Raw genomic sequence first — 20735 nt, 5'->3', positions numbered from 1 at the left:
TTTTTGGGTGCAGCTCTGCCTCTGTTTCCAGAAGATTGCGCCTTTTCCATCGTTCCCTCATTGACTTTGCTGCACTTTAAAAGCCTCTCCCACTCGTACACACGTCGTTTCAAAACACTGCTTCAGTGATTTTCTTTTTCTTAAATAGTGCACCATTCTTCCAAAATGACTAAAGCAGTCATTTGGAGATATTTTACAAAAGGGTTTATCTGTAGCTGTTCCATCTGAAATGTAAAAAAAAAAGATACGGATACTCTCTGCCCTGGAGCATTGCTTGGTGGGCCTGGATAGAAAGGCATGGAAGCTTCTGGAAGTTTCTGGAGGCAGATTCCGGGGCCCCCGGGCCCCCAGACCCGGAGGCTCTGAATCACTGGGGCCGGGGTGGGGCGGAGAGTCTGTATGGCTGACCCCTGTGCCATGTCCTGTGCTGATGCTGTTGGTTGTGGGGCCGAGAGCGCGGAGTGCGGCCGGCATGCCGTGTGGCTGGGGAGGCGGCTATGGACTGGACGATGCACCAGGAGCCCCTGATTGAAGGCCCCGGGTGTGCCCAGATGTCCTAGGGTTGGTGAAAATGAAACCGACTAAAAATACTTGGGCTCCTCCGTTACCCGATCACGGACCGGCTCCCCTTCTTCTTCACTCTGGAGAGCCTCTTCCGTCCGAGTGCTGCAGCGGCTTCCAGTTCCCAGCGCCGGTTCATCGATGGGGTTTTCGAGCCAACGCGACTTAGTAAATCAGACGGCATGACTGTTCTGGTGGGCGGTCAGGAAAATGCCTTTCTGATCGGAGGGTGCTCTGTGGGTGGAAAAGATGGAAGTTAAGCATTGATCAGACCTGAAGGGGCGAGTGTGAAGAGAGACGATGGAGCCCTGTGCTGGTCTGGGGGTGCTTGTGGGTTCATTCATTCGGTCCCTTCAGCTTTCTCTCCTCTCCCCCCTTCTCTCTCCATCTCCCCCTCCTCCTTTACTCCCCCCCCATCCTCCACCCTCCACCCTCCAACCTGAAAAAAAGGTACTGATTTTCAGAATAAAAAATAAATGTGGTTGGGCCCTGGCCAGCTGGCTCAGTGGATAGAGCGTCGGCCCGGCCTGTGGACGTCCCAGGTTCAGTCCTGGCTCAGGGCATACTCCCTCCCTCTCCCCCTTCTCTCTCTCTTCCCTTCCTGCAGCCAGTGGCTTGACGGGTTCCAGCACATTGGCCCCAGGCGCCGAGGGTGTCTAGGTTGAGTCGAGCATCGGCCCCAGGCCCCGAGGGTGTCTCGGTTGATTCGAGCATCGGCCCCAGGCGCCGAGGGTGTCTCGGTTGATTCGAGCATCGGCCCCAGGCGCCGAGGGTGTCTCGTTTGAGTCCAGCATCGGCCCCAGGCGCCGAGGGTGTCTAGGTTGAGTCGAGCATCGGCCCCAGGCGCCGAGGGTGTCTCGGTTGAGTCGAGCATCGGCCCCAGGCGCCGAGGGTGTCTCGGTTGAGTCGAGCATCGGCCCCAGGCGCCGAGGGTGTCTCGGTTGAGTCGAGCATCGGCCCCAGGCGCCGAGGGTGTCTCGGTTGAGTCGAGCATCGGCCCCAGGCGCCGAGGGTGTCTCGGTTGATTCGAGCATCGGCCCCAGGCGCCGAGGGTGTCTCGGTTGATTCGAGCATCGGCCCCAGGCGAGGGTGTCTCAGTTGAGTTGAGCATCGGCCCCAGGCGCCGAGGGTGTCTCGGTTGAGTCTAGCATCGGCCCCAGGCGCTGAGGGTCTCTCTCAGTTGATTCGAGCATCGGCCCCAGGCGAGGGTTGCCAGTAGACCCCATTGGGGAGCATGCAGGAGTCTCTCTCTCTATCTCCCCTCCTCTCACTTAAACAAAAAGTGTTTTCTGCATATTAAAAGCCTGTGAGCTTAGCTTCAAGGGCAGGTACAGGTCTAGGAGACTCAGTAAGGAATGCTCTGTGGGAAGGACTGGTCCCTGGCCCGGAAAAGCTCCGGCCTCTTGTGCCTGTCGGCTGTGTGCAGAGCCAGTCCTGGCAGAAGCGCCGTGTGTCTGTGGACAAGGCGGGGACCGCTCGATGGGCAGTACCAGCCGGCAGAGAGATCCGGTACCGTCCAGCACACGATGCTCCGAAAGCCCACATCACCACATCTTAGAACTCTTTGTCCTTGATACTCCGATTCCCATCTGACAGGCGAGAGGAGAACCTGTTGTGGCGAGTGGTACAGGCCAGCCCTGCTCCTGATGTCTGAGAAGCTCCTACGAATAGAATGCAGACACCTGAAGATTCTCCACACGGAGATGGACAAAAGCCAGTTAACCTGAGATGCTGTTATTTGAACAGATAAGATGAAAACTACTGGTGACAGGGACACGGAAACACCCATTCCTATGACCACAGTGTGTGTGTCTGTGTGTAGGGTGGGGACAGACAACCTTAAAGCCTCCAAAGTAAGGGTGGTGGGAGCTGAAATTGCTCATTCTTTCTAGACAGCCGTTTGGCAGCAGTATGAGCGGAGAAGAGCTTTGTACACGTTGACCCAGATATTACGCTCCTGGTCATCTAAGCCAATGAAAGATTTTCGCTGTGATGGATGGATGGACTTACATTGCTACGCTGTCTTGCTCCAGAAAGAATATAAAGAAGCTTACAAAGGCAGGCGGGTGTTTCAACACAAGATATCACCCAACGGATGCGGGCTCGGAAGACCCCGAGGTCTTCTGTCCGTGAAAGGCAGTCTTACATCACCGTGTCTTCTAGTATGAAATGCTTACGGTTTGGGTACTTTGTTTGTTTGTTTTGCTTTGTTTGAACTCAGTGTTTTAAAAATGGTTATTTGAGAGAGAATTATAGGATGATTCTGGCTGTGGGTCATACTGGAGGGGGTAGACTTACCTTCATTTTAAAACCTACCTGGACTGGTCAAGAGAGCAGCTGACCGACGTCCCAGAGGGCACAGGGAAGGGCCGGTGCCGGGTCCCCTGATTGACACGCTCTAAGCTTGTTCCTCAGGGCGCCGCGCACCTGACCCCTGTGGCAAGGCCCTGGCTTCCGTGTTTGTCAGGGGACATCACCACCCAAAGCCTCCGGTCACCCCCCGGCTTCCGTCCATCACAGGCTGAGGCTCTGTCCTCCCAGCCCGAGGCCATCTCCTCGGTCCCTGCCTCTGAGAACCCGTCCCCTAGCTCTCCTGGTTGGTTCATCCTCAGAGAACTGCCCTAAACAGGTCACCTGGTCATGTGTCTGTGGGGTGGTGTCACAGATCACACCTTGAGAGAACAGCTGGGGGCTGGGGGTGGGGTGGGGTGTACATGTGAAGGCTGCCCACACATCCCCCGAACCCTTGGGGAAGAGGGCTCAGCACTGCAGATGAGCAAAAACGGAGAAGACCTCAGTGTCCATGCTCCACTGATCAGGAAGAGGTGGCCTCACAGGCCGCTGACCACCTGCCCCTGGGTCCCTCGACACATCCTCACTAGTTCGCTGGCCTTGGACAAGTCACTCCAGGTCTCAGAGTCTCTTCTCTCCTCTGCGAAAAGGAAATACGACCCAATGCCATGTGGGTCATACTGCTACGTAAGGACAAAGGGTGTCGGTGGATTCACCGGTCCCTGCCTCCCGTTCAGTCCCAGCTTAGTGGATAATCGGGCGGATGAAGTCTTGGAGAAGGATTTAAAAGCGGCTTGAGCCGACCACGGAGACAGAAGATAGATTTTTTTTTTTTTTTTTTTTTTTAGCAACCACTTCTGTTTTGCTGAGAGCGTAAACAAAGCTGTGGAAAAGCCAGCCTCCATCCAAGCTTAGAAATGACACATAGCCTTTCTCATTTACAGCTGTGCGTGTCCGAGTCCGGAGGACGTGCGGTTCCGGAGAGGAGAGGGTGACCGGTGCTCGTGGCCGCTCGTTGCGGTCTGGGCTGTGCGGAGGGGGGAAAGGCGGTGGAGGGCGTTTGTCCATAGCTGTGTATTGAGTGTAAAGTGTCCCCCCCTCCAGACCCCCACCCCACCCCACCCCCGCCTCTCCGTGGCCTGTGAAATGTGACAGGAACGTGAATTGATTCTTCTCTGCCCAATGATGTGTTCATTGCGGTGGTATTTCCTGGACAGCTGAGATTGCTTAACTGTAACTACAACAACAACGAGGGAGGGAAGCTGATTTTCCAGTTGACTTTTGTGACGCCTGACGGATGGGAAGGGGGGCTTCCTCTTCTCTTGTCACGGACAGGGCCGGCCGAGGGGTGGCAGGGCGCGTGTGGAGAGGTGCCCCGCGGTCCCCTCCTGGAGACCGGAGCTCAAGACTGGTTGGCCCGGTTGGAAGGGCCTCCTGAGAGGGCCTCGTGCGGGTTCCGTGCGGATGAAAGGTCCCAGGACGGTGTCACCCGCAAAGTGACATGAACGACATATGGGTAGTCCGTGATCCCCCCCCCACCTTGGCCAGTCCTAAAATGGGCATGTCTCTTACCCTAACCCACAGGACTTTCCATAAAAAGACCTTCTCTTCGGTTCCCGCGTGACCGTGCTTTGATGATGATGCCATCTGAAAGGTGTCCGTCATGGGTGTCCGCGTCGTTTTCGTGAAGGGCAGATGGACGGGGTCAAGAACAGACTGAAAACACCCAGCGTACCCTGTCACAGTCGGAGTTGCTTCTCCCGGATGTAGTTGGGCCATGCGTAAACAAACATTTCTGAGGCGCGAGAGCAGGGCATTTCCGGTCCCAGCGTGTGGCCCGTCCTTGTCCCTGTGATTTGCATTCAGACAGGAAGCCCAGAGCACTTGGGAGAGAACATGGCTTTCAGGTTGAGTCAACCATAGGATTTCAAACAGAGCTCTGCGGTGAATGAGGGTATTAATGACTGAACCCCGAGTTGTTCTCCGCTCTTTTTTTTATCCCCCCCCCCCCCCCCGAGCGGTGAGTTAACAGAAACAGTTGCTCTTCCACACCAGGTCAGCGTGGGTTTAAAACCAGACGCTCGCTTTGCCGATGTCTTCATGCCGGAACGGGGGGCGTGGACTTCCCTGTACAGAGCTGGGAGAAACAGGGCCACAGTCTTTGTTTCTGTCCCTGGAAACCCTCTCTTCCGTCGAGAGACCGTCTTTGCTGTGTTGGCTGCGTGTCTCAGGTGTGTCGTGATCAGCCGAGGAGGTGGAAACCGTGGTGGATGTGAGACGGGAGAGGGATGTGTCTTGAGTTTGTTCCTGGGCATTTTTAATACCAGCGACGCCCGGGGACCTCTTTCAGGGTCGAAGCGCCACCCCTGGGCAGCTCGGGCTCCCAACCTTCGTCCCCTCGGGGCCTCACGTCTCTGTTGCCTTCTCCTTTACTTCCCTTGATTTCCCCGGTGTCAGACGCCCCACCCCCCACTGCCCAGCGTGAACGTGGTAGAGATAACAGACGGGCATCAGCTAATAACGGCTGCATTGTTTCTGCCTGACCGGGCGGTGGCGCAGTGGGTAGAGTCTCGGACTGGGACGCAGAGGACCCAGGTTCAAAACCCTGAGGTTGCCGGCTTGTATGTGGGATCACAGACATGACCGCATAGTTGCTGGGTTGAATTCGAAGGTCACTGACTTGAGCAAGGGGTCACTGACTCAGCTGGAGCCCCCTGATCAAGGCACATATGAGAAAGCAATCAAGAACAACTAAGGTGCTGTAACTATGAGTTGATGCTTCTCATCTCTCTCCCTTCCTGTCTGTCTCTGTCTTTCTTTAAACGAACAAACCCAGCAAAGCAACTCCATTGTTTCTGAGCCTCGGCAGTGTGTGAGTCAGTTCCTGAAGCAGAGGTGTGTGTACACTTGAAGAGGCCGGTGGCTCCTGGGTCTCTTTATGAGTCCCCTTGGAGACGGAGGCCTTCCTTTGTGGGGAAGTCACCTGCGGTACCGGATACATACAACACACAGATATATTTTGACATGTTTCAAACAGGAGGAGTCATCCATGCTTGAACTGTTCCCCGCGAGGGCCTGTCCGGGACACTGTGGGGCGTGTCCGTTGGACTCGGGTCCTGAGGTCTGATCTGGAGGTTTGCAGAAGAGGGCAGGCCCTCAGGGTGACGAGGCCTCTGCATCTGCTGTTTCCTCTAGGTGAGAGGGCTGAGACTGCGCCCTGGTCCCCCTGGCCTGGGGATGGCCCAGGGACAGCCTGGGGGGACGTTACTGCTGTCATCGATCTGGGTGCCTCATTGCCCCTGTGGGTTTGGAGAACACACGCCCTGTGTGCAGGGTGGCCTGATGTATGTGTTTTCTGGCCTCCTTGAACTACAGGGAAAGGGCGAGCAACAGCAGAACTCAGGCCACAGGTCTTGACTTCCGTGGAGCCCAGGGGGCCGTCTCTGCCCTAACAGCTCGCGGGAGCGGAAGCACTCCATGCGGCTCGGAGCTGGGGGCCTGGATTTGACGTTGCTGACCACGGGTTTACTGTTGGAGCGAGACACGCTGGGCTTTCCAGTGAACCCAGTGCCAGGTTCCACGGAAAGGCAGGCAGGAGAGTCCGGGGTGCTCCCAGCCCCCCTTCCTGGCTTCCCCATCGCATGACCTTGAGACCCAGGGCAGGCCTCTGCTCCCTCCAGTGGGAGAGGCCGCACTTCTCCTCCGAGGAGAAGCCTGTGTCAGCCTTCCTCCACGAGGGGCGCTGGGGGCACCAGGCGGCCAGCTGTGCCGGGCACGGCCTGGCGGATGTCAGGGTTGCCTCTGAGTTTTCACTGAGAACAATGCCTTTTGTCTCGGTCACATTTGTCGAATGTGACTATCACAGGCCGAACTCGGAGAGGAGTTGTTTGCTAATCACGGTGGCCGCTGTTCTGAGCTGAATTGTGTGCCCCCAGAATTCTCACGCGTGGGTCTGAGCCCATGGTGCCGCAGCGTGTCTATATGTAGAGGGAGGGTCTTTGAAGGGGTCATTAAGTTAAAATGAGGTCACTAGGATGGACCCTAAGCTGCACGACTGCAGTCTGTGTAAGAAGAGGAGATTAGGACACAGCTTGGCACCGAGCGAGCGCTGACCCTGAGAAGGGGCATCTACAGGCCAAAGGGACGGGCCTCAGAGGACTCGAGCCCTGCCTGCACCTTGACCTCAGCTTCTGACCCCCAGGACTGGGAAAAAGTAGATTTCTGTTGTTAAAACTGCTCCTGTCTGGGGTACTTCGTTATGACTGCCCCTGCTGGGTTTCAGACATCCTTATGAACCTTCAGATTCTAGTTTGTCCTGATAGGGCCCTCAGAACCTTGGTAGCCAGTTACATGTCCATGGAAATGTTTTTTTACATTCTGCTTTACTCCTAGAGTGTTTTTGCTTGTTTGCGAATACTTCCTTTTTCGATTAGCCAGATGTCTGTGGCTAGCAGTGAGCTCTTGCTTTAGAAGTAACGTGGGTGACGTTGCCCATGGAGGGCCCAAGCAGGCGACCCTGTGGGCCCGAGCAGGCGACCTGTGGCCGCCTGGCTGCCCCTCTGAGAGATGTGCTGCTTGCCTTGTGCCAGGCCCTGGTACGGAGCTAATTGCATCCGGAATGTGTCTGAGGGTAAAAATTTATGGCTTTCTACAATAAGTGAGTATTTCCGCTTTAGGGCAGGAGGGTTATAATTGACTGACTTAACTGCTGTTTCCAGGATCTAGGTCAAGGTCTGGGGTCAAGGAGGGGCAAGGGGCACTGGGAGAACACTGGTGGGGGCAGGGGAGAGGCTAGAGAGGGCTCCTTGGCTCTCAGGATGTGGGTGTGGCCAGGTGGGGCCACTTGGTTTCCAGGGAGGGCCCCTTGGTGTCTGAGGAGGAGGGGGAAGCCCGTGCAGTGGGGGGGGGAGGGGAGAGGGGGGAGACGGGAAGGGAGGGAGAGAGGAGGGGGGGGGAGGGGGGAGGGGGGAGGGGGAAGGGAGGGAGCCAGGGTTCTGCTCGGTCTTCCCAGGAACCTTAGAAGGAAAGTGGAGTCTTGAGGGTGGGTTTGGAGGATGTCAACCTCAGGACTGGCGCCTTGTCCCTGGAGACTCAGATGAAATGGGGACCCTGTTGAACCCCAGTGTGCCTTGAGCGTCCAGCGCCCTGTACCTTGGCATTTCGGTGACGAGTGCCTGTGTGTCTGACCACCATTTCTGCCTGCCTGCTCCCCAAATCCTTACCGCTTTCCTTCCTCCTTCTCCCCCCCCCCCAGCCGAGTGAAGAACTCCGGCTTCCCTTTGTGGAGCCCTCTCCTCGGCCCCCCCCGCCCGCCCCCACTTCCATGCCTGCTAGCCCCCCCTTGCTTACCTGGCCAGCAGGCCCCTTGCTGGAGGCCCAGCTTTTCCGAGAGTCAGGTGAGGTTGGGGGAGGGGCCGCACAAAGATTGCTGGGCCCTTCACTGAGAGATGGGCCCCTTTTCAACCTCCCTGCGACTTGCTCTCTGTACTATAAAATAAGGATTATAATGGAGCCTGCCTCACCCTCACGGGCACCTGGGGAAGGCAGTGGGTGAACTGATAGAACACCTGGCAGGTGCCCCAGCCGAGCCTGGGTCACTATTGGGAATGGGGGGGGGCTGCTCTGCTGAGGGAGGGTCGTGGGGAGCAGGCTCCTCGGAAGCCCTACTAGGGCTGGCATCCGGTGCTCCTGTTCTCCCCCACCCCACTGGCCTGGTGGTGGTTAAACCGGGTTCCGCCTTGTCTGGTAGGGGTCATCCCACCCAGCTAGGCTGTATTGGTCCTGGGAGTCTTCTGTCAACGTTGCGCACCGTTGTACGTCTTGTCCGACAGCGAATGGGTGAGCTGAAAGTGTGTTGTGCACACGGGTCACACAGAGGGGTCCTGGCCCTGCCATCTGCCCTGTGTCGTGGGTGTGATCTGCCCAGGACCACGCCGGGGAGTGTGGGCCGGCTGCCCGCCTGGTAGGTGCAGGGTGGGGGAGTGTGGGCCAGCTGCCTGCCTGGTGGGTGCGGGGTGGTGTGAGCGGGCTGCCCCGGCGCTTGGTGACAGCCTCTGCGTGCCGGAGAGTTCCAGAGTGGGGTGCGACCCCGGGGAGTCTCCGCAGCTTCCCTTCTTGGGTGGCGCCCTTGAGGACTGGATTTCTGGGGTTTGGACTCTGTTCCCTAGAGCAGTCTTCCGGAGAATAAGACCTTCCCGGGGACGTTCTGTTGACTAGCACCATCTTTTTTCCATGCCTAGAAATTTCCAGTGACAGCGGTCGCTTTTTTGCAAATCCTTTGATGGTCAGGGGGCGGGCAGCGGTGGGAGCCGGCGCACTGCCCACCTTGTGCACAGGGCCCACCACAGCCCTGACAGCTGCCCTGCATGTGCCATCGGAGAAGGGAAGCACCGGAAGTGGCAGGGGCTCAGATCTTGGCATGAGCCCTGGGGTGAGTGCCCTCCTTGACCTCCCTTTAAAGAGTTCTGAGTTATTTCAAGTGTCTGTTGCCTCACAGGTGTTCCAAGCACCGGGCTCAGTGGTGTGATTGCTCAATGCCTGGGTGCATGTCCACTACTCTGCAGGGAGCCCGCGGCCACCACATCCTGGGATGTGCCCAGTGGGCATGGCCCAGGTCCAGGCCAGAGGCGTGGGCAGGGAAGGGGATCCCTCTCCAGAGGGCTTTCTTGAGACTCCAGACCCCCACCCCCACCTAGCGCCCTGTCACCTGAAATGAAGCAGCGGCTATAGAGACAGGCTCTCTCCAGGGCCCCCGAGCATGCTGTCCATCAAGGGGCGGGGCATGTTTTCTCAGGGCCTGGCCCCTCGAGGTCAGCTGACTTCTGTGGCCAGGGCAGAGATGAATCACCCTCCCTTCTGTCTTTCCCTTAACCACCGGAGACTTCCTAGATAAACTCGTGGGTGTGGGGGGGTGCTGTGCGGTGTAGCAGTGTAAACGGGTGTTGGGGGTGGTCAGGCAGGTCAGCCGACCTCTGCGGTTGTTGGCAGCATGACTGAGGCGCTGCCCGCCCTTCCAGAATTAATCGTGAACCAGCCGCTAGGGTTGAGAACGGTGGCCATCCGGCAGTCTGTGCGGAGCTGAGCACTGATAAGGCCTGGAATTCAGAGAGCAAGTCGGGTCCTGCGTCCAGGACCCTGGTCTTCCGGGGGCGTACGTTACAGGTGTCAAACAAGGCGACGGGAACTGATAAGGGTGGGCCCAGGTGTGCACAGGTGTGTGGGGTCTTCGGGGTCCCTGGGCTCTGGCTCCCGGGATGAGTAGGATTAGCTGGGTCTGCAGCCCGTGTCCAGCAGGAGGCGGTAGTGACGTTCAGGTGCGTTCAGGACCAGCGAGGAGCCTGATGTGTGGAAATGAAGCATTCAGGGACCCAGTGGGACAGCACACGCTGGTTCTGAGCGTCGGGCACACGCTTCAGACACATCGTCAAGTGTCTTCAAGTGGCCGGGCAATATTTAGTTGTAACGGTTATGGAAACCATGTCGAACCCTGTCTCCCGCCCCACCCTGAGCAGCCCCCACACCCACATCAGCACATTTGATTGTCACATCTCCCCTGCCGTTATCACCTTTACTGGAGAGGTGAGACCAGACACAGAGACTTGAGTCACCTTCCGGAAGTCAGAAGTCAGGGGTTTTCATCGTTCTAGGCCCAGGAGCCCTGCCCACTGGCCACTCTGTGTAGCCGGGGTGGGCGGGGCCGCGTGGCGGTGGGCGGGGCCTGACTGCCCGCGGAGGAGTGACAGGGAGTCTCTGGGGGTCTGAGTGGAATTGTGCCCCCTCCCCACGTTTGCCCGGGGAATCCAGGGAAGGGAGGAAAGTGGGCTGTTGGGAGGTGACTGGTAGAGGCCAGAGGACTCTCAGACGGGAGTGGTTCTTTTTTTTTTCCTTAAAGTTATTTATTGGGAAGGAATTGAGTGTTCTCATGGGCTGGCCCAAGGAGGGGAGATGATTGTGACTGATGGTACTGGGTCCCTTCGCCAACTTGGAGCCGGAGAGGTGAGTGCGGGTGGGAGGCCCGGTGAGGCCGCCCGAACGCCTCTTTGCCACGATGTGTTCAGGGAAGGCAGCAAGCGGGGGCGGCTGGAGTGGGACCAGGACTACGGCTGCCGCGGGGCCTGCAGGATGCCGTGCCCAGCCCCTCGGGTGCGGCTCGGTGAGATAGGCTGGGGGCTCCAGCAGGTGGGCATGCACCAGGAGCTCCTTGGGTGTGGAGGGTCAGGCTGTGCACTCTTGGGGAGGAGCCACCGCCCAGTGGGCGGAGCTGGGGGAGAGCCCGAGTGGGTCTCTGAGGTGGCGGGAGTGGATAGACAGCTAGGCAGTAGCATGCCTCGGCCTTCACCGGAGAGGGACGGACCTGCAGGCTCGGGAAGGAGCGGATGTCTTAGCGCTGGCCTCCGGCTACCGCAGTGGGAGCTCTGGAAAGAGGGTGGACAGCAGGGAAGGCTGCGGTGGAGAATGGGTGGTTGGAGCCCAGGGCTGCAGGGGGGGCGTTAGTCCTGCCCACGTGGAGGGAGGAAGCCGCAGGAACACACTGAAGGGGAAAGACCACCGGAGCGAGGGAGGCGGGTGACCCGGTTCCACGCAGATGCTGATCGCACCGGGTTGTCTCCTTTGGGCAGAGTGGGGACAGGAAACAAGGGCCCTGGGGGTGGTGGCACATGAATCTTGGCTCTGCGTATTCATATTCACTCATGGCCAAGCCGACTAGTCGTGTCCTCGATGGTTGTGGGACTTGGTGCATGGGATCCACAGAGCTGGGTGGACGGGTGTCATTAACCTCCTCCTGCAGACTGGGGAAGCTTCCTGTTGGTTTGTGAGCGCCCAGGTGGTCTTCTGCAGGAACCCTGCTAGAGACAGAGGTAACGTTGGAGGGGAGTCCAGACTTTGAGTCCTGGAAATCGACCCGGCAGATTTATTTATCATGCACCCCCACCGCCCCGCCCGCTTCCTTCATGGACGGTTCTTTTGTTGCTGGTGAGTCTTTTTCAAAGGAAGCAAGTAGAGCTCAACGTCATGACCAGGTAAAGAAGCCCAGCAGCTGCCCCGGCCTCTGTGTCCCTGTCCTCCCCCCCCCCCCCAGTCCCCATCCCTGCCAGCATCTTCCTGCCCCAGGATCACCTCCCCTGCTCTTGCACACTGGCCGCTGGTGAGAAGACACGGATGTTTTATTCCACTGATTGTGTCGGATCTGATTCCCGTGACCCCCTTCCCTTCTCTCCCCAGAGCGCCAGTGCAGAGTGTTGCCACCAGAGGAAGTGGGGTGGCGGCCCCCGTGGCCGGCCACCACGCTGTGTATCCTCGGCGCCTGGGGAGCACTGAGCTGGTGACGCCGTGTCTCCTGAAGGCAGGAGGTGGTCACATGTCTCCACCTGATGGGTGGTGGTGGTCAGGGGGGTGAGATCTGGGCTTTGAACAGTCATGTTGGTCATGTGGCTTTCGACATTGATAGAAAAACATATCAAACATTCAAGTCCTGAGACACAGATCAAAAGATTTCCAGATATCCCTGCAGCCCAATCCCAAACGTGTTGCAGAAGGGATAATTCTGGCAAAACCCAGCTTTTCTTTATTCCATTTTTTTTTCAAAGAGGAGAGAGAGAGAGAAAGGGAAAGAGGGAGATAGAGAGGAAAAGAGGGAGGGGGGAGAGAGGGAGAGAGAGAGAGAGAGAGAGAGAGAGAGAAGGGAAGAGGAGCAGGAAGCATCAACTCCCATATGTGCCTTGACAAGGCAAGCCCAGGGTTTTGAACCAGCAACCTCAGTGTTCTAGGTTGACGCTTTAGCCCACTGCGCCACCACAGGTCAGGCTAAAACCCAGCTTTTTCTTGACAGTGCATTTTTAGAGCAGCCATGATCAAAAATCTCAGCCATTCTTGGTGGCCTCGATTTTTATTTTCACAGAAATCCGGGATTTGAGACATCTTTGGGGTCCGTGGCTCTGAAGGCGAGCTTGGTAAACACCAGCTGCCACATGTCTGTGGCGGCAGGCTCTGACGTGGTGCCCCGGGGGGGGGGGCGGCAGGCTCTGACGTGGTGCCCGGGGGGGGGCGGCGGCAGGCTCTGATGTGGTGCGGGGGGGGGGGGGGAGGGGGGGGGGCGGGCAGCAGGCTCTGACGTGGTGCGGGGGGGGGGGGGCGGCAGGCTCTGACGTGGTGCCCGGGGGGGGGGGGGCGGCAGGCTCTGACGTGGTGCCCGGGGGGGGGGGCGGGCGGCAGGCTCTGACGTGGTGCCCGGGGGGGGGGCGGGCGGCAGGCTCTGACGTGGTGCCCGGGGGGGGGGGCGGGCGGCAGGCTCTGACGTGGTGCCCGGGGGGGGGGGGCGGGCGGCAGGCTCTGACGTGGTGCCCGGGGGGGGGGGCGGGCGGCAGGCTCTGACGTGGTGCCCGGGGGGGGGGTGGGCGGCAGGCTCTGACGTGGTGCCTGGGGGGGGGGCGGGTGGCAAGCTCTGATGTGGTGCCTGGGGGGGGCGGGCGGCAGGCTCTGACGTGGTGCCCGGGGGGGGGGTGGGGGTGGGCGGCAGGCTCTGACGTGGTGCCCGGGGGGGGCGGCAGGCTCTGACGTGGTGCCCGGGGGGGGGGGGGGCAGGCGGCAGGCTCTGACGTGGTGCCTGGGGGGGGGGGGCGGGCGGCAAGCTCTGACGTGGTGCCCGGGGGGGGGCGGGCGGCAAGCTCTGACGTGGTGCCCGGGGGGGGGGGTGGGCGGCAGGCTCTGACGTGGTGCCCGGGGGGGGCGGCAGGCTCTGACGTGGTGCCCGGGGGGGGGGTAGGCGGCAGGCTCTGACGTGGTGCCTGGGGGGGGGGGCGGGCGGCAAGCTCTGACGTGGTGCCCGGGGGGGGGGGCGGCAGGCTCTGACGTGGTGCCCGGGGGGGGGGCGGCAGGCTCTGACGTGGTGCGGGGGGGGGGGCGGCAGGCTCTGACGTGGTGCCCGGGGGGGGGGGCGGCAGGCTCTGACGTGGTGCGGGGGGGGGGGCGGCAGGCTCTGACGTGCCCGGGGGGGGCGGGCGGCAGGCTCTGACGTGGTGCCCGGGGGGGCGGGCGGCAGGCTCAGACGTGGTGCCCGGGGGGGGGGGGGCGGGCGGCAGGCTCTGACGTGGTGCCCGGGGGGGGGGGCGGGCGGCAGGCTCTGACGTGGTGCCCGGGGGGCGGGCGGCTGGGAGGGCCTGTGGCAGACAGATTCTTCCCGGTTGTTTCGGTGGTAGTGTCTGTAGGAAGACGATCTTGCAGACGGTCTTTGAGGAGTCCCTTCTGGTGGGTCCTGCAGAGGACGGCATGACCAGGTCGGCGCGGCCCCGTGTGCCCTCGAGCACCGACCGGGAAGATCAGGCAACCAGGAGGAATTTCCTGGTTTCCCTCCACACACATTCCAGGGCTTCCTCGCAGCTGTCCAGGCGACAGGTGCAGGGTGTGTGCTCCGGAGTACACCCCTGGGTTCCTCCGCCGGTCCCCGCCACAAGCGGGGGGCTGGACGGAGCAAGGGGGGAGGGGACTGTGAGGGGTTTGTACTTGTCTCCGTCAAGTGCCGATGCATAGATCTGGGTTTTATTCCATCTTCAGACACCTTTGCCTGCCACTTAGCAAGGAAGATCACCAAGACATTTCTGACATTTTTCTTTGTGTTGGGAGCAAGGATCTACTCATAATGGTGTATTTTAAAACAAACAAAACAAGACTTCTCCTTGGCCTACCTCAGTGGATACAAAGTTTCAGTTTGGGTGTAGACGCTTCCTCTGGGCTCTCGTGCCAGGTGAGGGGTGCAGGTGGAACACTGGGCTGGGTTCTCCTCCTCTCCCCACGGTGGCCTCGGGCAGGTGGCTTCTACAGGGTTAGCTCCTTTAGTGGAAAAAGTGGGTTTGGGTTAGGGTCTCTTCCAAACCTTGCTTGCTGATGTATACGGCTGGTCCCATTTGCAGAGGATGGAGAGGTGTGCCCCCTCACCGTGTGCAGGAGTTAAGGGGTGTAGGAGGTGGTGAGGCAGGTCCAGCCCTGAGGCCATCGGCCTGTCCAGTCCTGTGCACAGGCCCCTGCAGGGCAAACCAGTGACTGTCGTTAGCTGAGGTCACACGTGCTCTCTAGTGTTCCGTCTCCTCTCCGAGGGGTTCATGGTCAGAACCGTCCTGCACCCGGCTTAGGGCGTTATCCAATTAACAATAACAATGCTGCTTTAGATCTTCAATAATTAATATTGGCAAAACACTTAATTTTTTCCCCCAGCATTTTAATCACGTTAGTGATACTCTTGGAAACTAGACATAGTTGATGATGTGTCTATCACAGAGTGAGGACCCATCGTGGCCTCTTCTGTAACCATAGCTGTTCTTCCTATTTTGGGAAGGATTGCTGGAACTAATAACTTCTCTTTTTCTAGGGAGATTGGGAACTTCTTACTAAGATATTCAGAGTCAAGATTTCAAGGAATGGCTGAATTAATAAAATAGCAAAGTGAAAAGTTGTCAGGATGGAGGAACCACACACCCCTTTCCACGTGGTGTCCCCTGTCTCTTCGGGGCAGCCCTTCCCCAAGGGGGACAGCTTGTTCCCCGGGAGATACTTGGCCACAGTAGTACATTTTTGGTTATCATGACTGAAGGGAGGGGCACACCCCTGGGACTCTGGTGGGTAGAAGCCAGAGGTCCCACTAAGCATTCTAGAATGCACCGCCCCCCACCCCCTGCCACAAAATCAGATTGTCCACAGTGCTGAGGTTCAGACGGCCCGCTCTGGGTAACACCCAAGTACCCCCTCCTGTCTTGACGGCTTTTTGAGTGTTTGGTGAGGAATAATACTGTACTGCCGTCCTCTCACCTGCCTCTTCTTTACATAGCACTTTTTTCCAGGGGTTGGTTATTTGCGACACTTGTCGATCCCTGCCCCCGCCCCGCCCTGTTCCCCCGTCATGGAGCAGAGTGCTCTGGGCGTGGTCAGCGCAGTTCACGCCACTGCTTTACCTGCGGGACAGTGGAAGACTGTCAGCGCAGGTGGGCCCCTTGCTGAAATGCGGTCAGTTCACTGAATGTCAGGGCGATACGCCTGACTCGCCATGCAGACGGAGTCCTCTGCGTGTCCAGGGTGCGTGCCCACACTGCTGCCCCACGCAGGGAGGCCCGCCAGCTGCCAGCACCTGGCTGTGTTCCTCTGTCCTCCTGGAATCCCCGGGAAGAGAGCCCAGACGTCACCCCTTGTTGCCGGGACACTGAGCTGGACGCCAGGTGCCGCTGAGGGTGGGGCTCTGCTTTCTTTGCTGCCCGCCCCACCTGCCGGGTCACCCAGCACCGCTGGCCTCTTTGTGCAGAACGGCCCCATTCTGAGATCTGTGGACGGAAGGAACCCTTTCTGCTCATCTAGGTCATACAAACTGGGTTTACAACAGTCTCTGACCTGTTGTGTCTCACTTGTGCCTGAAGCATGCTGGTGTTGCCCACGGAGGAGGTCACACCATGGGGCTGCCCGTGGAGCGTGGGTGCTGCCTGGTGAGGTCTGTTTGTCTAGACCCATCACACAGCCCCGTGGCCCAGTGGTCGAGACATGGTACACAGCCCCGTGGCCCGGTGGCCCAGGCATGGCACACAGCCCCATGGCCCGGTGGCCCAGACCCATCACACAGCCCTGGGGCCTGGTCGTCCAGACCCATCACACAGCCCTGTGGCCCGGTGGCCTGGTGGCCCAGACCCATCACACAGCCCCATGGTCTGGTCGTCCAGACCTGTCACAGTCACATAGCCCTTGGTCCAGTTGGCGGAGATTGCACTGTTGTCCCTGAGGAGAAGCAGGCAGGATGTGGGTGCTCAGAGGACCTCCCGGGTTCTTCCAGCCGGATCAGAATGTCCTTGACCCTGAGACCCACACTTGTCCTCCTGTGCCTCGGAGACAAGGGTCAGGTCCTTATCTGTTTTACACTGTTCCATTTTTAACTTCCAGTTTATGAAATGAGAAACAGGGTTTCTCATAATGAGTTCAGCCCAGGCACGGTCGACTGTCGGTCTGTGGCAGCTGAGCTCAGAAATCCTTCCTCCTGAAATGGTCCGACTTGAGTCTCATGCCAAAACGAACATGAAGTGGCTCGTGAGACATGAAGGTGCCCCGTGGAGGAGGGGTTCTCTGTTGGCTCCTGGGGTGGACCTGCGGGGGTCCGGGCAGAGCCACTGGGCCGACCGCGCTCTGTTGCCCACAGGACCTGGTGCTGCGAAGGTACTGTGAACGTGATGAGGAGCCGGCAAGTTCTGTCATTTGGGAAGTCAGCTTGGGTCTTGGGTGTCGCTGCTCACTGCTGGCGGTTCCCTTTAAATAAGGCTTATCGCCTCTAGCAAACACTTGCGAAATAATATTCTCGTGGAGGCTGATTTATGGGCAGCTAGCCATGGCACAGGACAGGGAAGCCATTGGAGGGTGGCCAGAGGACCTCATAAACTTGGAACTGGGAGAATGAAGCCAGCTGCCAGGGTGATGAAGGGGACGAGGCCGGGCTGTTTGCTGGCCCGGACCCTCTGCAGCCCTGCCCTCTCTGGCATTGGGCTCCCGGCAGCCCTGAGCGTCACCTGCCTGCTCTTGGGTGTGGATGTGGCCTTGAGATCACGTGCAGCAGCAGCCTTTTTATTTTATTCTTTAAGCCAAAATGGTGATAATAGGCCACAGCATAGAAAAATTTAAGAAAGATGGTCTAGAGGGGCAGGTTTAAAAGGCCACAGGAACGTAAAGCATGATGCCACCTGAACATCCGTGGTGGGTTATTTTTATTCAGAGGCAGGTCTGGCCCTGTACAGGGGATTTGGAGTGACAGGTTCTGTCTTAGCCTCCAATGCTTTGCGTCGGAAGAGCCCATGTGTCCAGGGCAGGAGGGGAGAGGCCTTTCCCTGTGGTTCTCGGCCCAGACAGCTCGGGCCCAATGCGAAATCGTGACGAGGGGTGGAGAAAAGGGGTACCTCCTTGCCAGGTGGAAGGCACTGAAAGATCGTGTGACCGCACTGGGCTGGGGCTGCAGGCGGGGAACCCTCAGTCTCTGTCTTCTAAGATTCAGTGTCATCTAAGGTGGATGGAATGGAATCTTCTACTCTGCAAGCTGCATCCTCCTATGGCAAAAGGCAAAACACAAAACGCGGGCTGGATTCTAGAGAGCCAGGCGATAACTGGGAAACGTCTAACAGTTCGATATTTGGACTCTCAAGGGATTTCTATTTCAATTTTATATTTTTACCTTGGGCTCTCTCAGTGCCTCAGATAACGAGGTGTATTTATAGATCTTCCTTATGGACCAGCTCATTTAATGACATATTGAAATTCATCTCAATAGCTGAAAGATATACCATGGTCTCCGAGGGGTGGGCACGGGCCCCCAGGCTGTGTTGGAGCCCTGATCCCCCCATTGCCCCAAGCAGAGCTCCCTGCCCGTCTCTCCGTCCATATTGCTGCATGCCCACTTACAAACCGGGGTGTGGCCTTGCAGTCTCTGGCTGCTGCTGTGAAACTTGAGCCTCCTGCCAGTAACCTCAGGGCGCGTCCTGTGAGACAGCGTGCCAGGCTGGGCACCGCCGGCCGTGCCACCCCGGCAGAGGCGCCCTCACTGTCCTTTTCACGTTAAATCACTTGGCCTTGGAAACCGCATCCTTTCTCATGAGTTTGTGAATTCTCACGGCTTAGTGTTGCAGTATGTGCCCGATATATATTTAATGAAAAAAAGAACAAACAGAAAAAAGAATGAATAGGTGAAACCTGCTGAGATACTGAGAGATCGTTTAGGTTTTTCATTCAGCTCAGATTCAGTCATGGTCACCCGTTCGTGTTTTTTTTTTTTTTTCATTGCCACCAAAGCAGAATGCTGTCACGGAGCGAGACAAAGGAAGTGGCATTGCGGCATTGGGGGTGGGAACGAGCAGTGTGACCCCAAGGTCCCACGTTCAGCTCTCAGCAAATAGCTGTGTAGCCCGGGGGAAGGCACCCACCCTCTCTGAACCTCCCCACCCCGCAACCTGAGGGGCTCTGGAAACCTCACTGACACGGTGCTCACTGCCTGGCTCCCCGCTCTGGAAGTTTTGGTTCTTGGGTCTTATCCAAGAGGGCTTCTTATTGACACTCAGAGGGTAAGACTCATCTGCCCTGGGGCCCCCACTTGGCATTGAGGCTATGTTAGAGGCACTGCTCCCGAACCCTTGGATGCCAGGAGCTGGTGGACAGAGCTTAGGAACCTGTTGGTGGCCATCGTGTCATCTAGGTGGAGCCACCAAGGGTGGTCAGATGTGGTTTAGAGTATTTTTTTTCTTTAAAGCAGACGATTTTTAAGAGCATCTTTCTGTTCACAGTAATATTGAACAAAAGGCACACAGACTTCTCATGTACCCCCTGCCTCCACATATATATAGCGCCCCCCCCATTATCAACATCCCCAGTGGAGTACATTTGCTACAGCTGATGAACCCACAGTAACACATCACAATCACCTGGAGCCCATAGCTGACGTGGGGGCTCACTCTTGGCGTCGAACATTCGGTATGTCTGGGCAAACGTATAACGACAGTAGGTGCCCATCATTGTGGTCAGAGTATTTTCTCTGCCCTGTACGAAATAAATTGAATCACCTAGCAGTTGATTTCTGATGTCTCTCATTAAATCTGAAGACTTAATTTCACTCTGAGGTGGACTCCAGATTCGAGCCTCATCTCGGTCTTTTTTTTTAAATTTTTTTAAAATTCATTTTAGAGAGGAGAGGGAGAGACAGAGAGGAGAGACAGAGAGAGAAGTGGGGGAGGAGCTGGAAGCATCAACTCCCATATGTGCCTTGACCAGGCAAGCCCAGGGTTTTGAACCGGCGACCTCAGCATTTCCAGGTCGATGCTTTATCCACTGCACCACCACAGGTCAGGCCTCATCTCGGTCTTGACAGGTGCACCCCCCCATCCTTAGTCGTGAGAAGATGAGAGAAGGACAAACAGCACCTGTCAACAGTCCTGGAACCCAGGGGACCCCCCCCCCCAGCTTTTTGCTGTCCCTAGAAAAAGCCTCTGCCCGGTCTTGGGCATGTCCGGGCCTCGAGCAGGCTGAGGAAGCCTCTGGTATGATCGATGAAAATTGTCTTTGTGACATTTTCCTTTTGCAACCTAAAGAAGCAAACTGAAATGGTGTTCAGAACATCACGAAGAACTGATAGGCTGACCAAACACGTGTGACCCCTGTGCTGCATCCGGTGAGGTCAGGAACCAGGCTGACGGGGCCAGGAGGTGGCAGGCCGGTGGGGAGATGAGAGGGAGGAGAAGCACAGCATCCAACAACCTTCACGTTAACGATGAATCCGGTGCTTGCAGGGCCTGGCTCACAGCCCTTAGCTCCGTCAGCCCTCCAGAGCGCTCAGAGTTTAGGTACTTTTTCTTCGTCCCCGTTTTACAGGTGTAAACACTGAGGTGGCCAGGGAGTGGACAAGCCCAGCCGGGACAGTCAAGGAAGGGGGCTTTGTTCCTGCTCCCAACCCCTGTTCTCCTGTCTGTCCTTCAGGCAGCAAGGGCCTGGCTGTCCGGAGCCTTTCCCCACAGGTTGGGAAATATTGGGAGTGAACCTGCATGGATCTCACCTGGGAGGCAGCAGTGTGAACAGCACCAGCTTCTCAGGGAGCTGCCTTTATTGCCCCTCTTTGTTCTCTCCTTCCTGGGCGGGGCGGGTGTTCCCTAGTCAAATTAGGTAACAGGCACCTAACATTCCTCCCTCCCCTTTTTGTAAAAAGGTCATACCTTTGAGTCAGGATCTTTTAGAACACCGTGGTCAGGGGTGACGCTTTGGAAACCAGCAGCAGGTGAGAGGGGCCCACACTTTTCTTGTTTATTTTTTGCAGCCAAGTCCAGAGTTTTGGTGTCAGGTTAGGGTTCAGGCTGACACCAGGCCGGCCCAGGAGGCTCCGGTCCGCGCGG

General features: G+C 57.9%; 1 protein-coding gene across 3 annotated transcripts in view; it reads left to right on the top strand.

Annotated features, from left to right (window-relative positions):
* The window catches only part of AGAP1 (ArfGAP with GTPase domain, ankyrin repeat and PH domain 1), a 520801-nt gene that overhangs the window by 127991 nt on the left and 372075 nt on the right, over positions 1-20735 (top strand). The window lies entirely within an intron of this gene.

The sequence above is a fragment of the Saccopteryx bilineata genome, chromosome 5, assembly GCF_036850765.1.
Source record: "Saccopteryx bilineata isolate mSacBil1 chromosome 5, mSacBil1_pri_phased_curated, whole genome shotgun sequence".
Classification (NCBI taxonomy): Eukaryota; Metazoa; Chordata; class Mammalia; order Chiroptera; family Emballonuridae; genus Saccopteryx; species Saccopteryx bilineata.
Note: the sequence above shows the minus strand (reverse complement) of the source record. Positions and strands in the feature narration are given on the sequence as shown.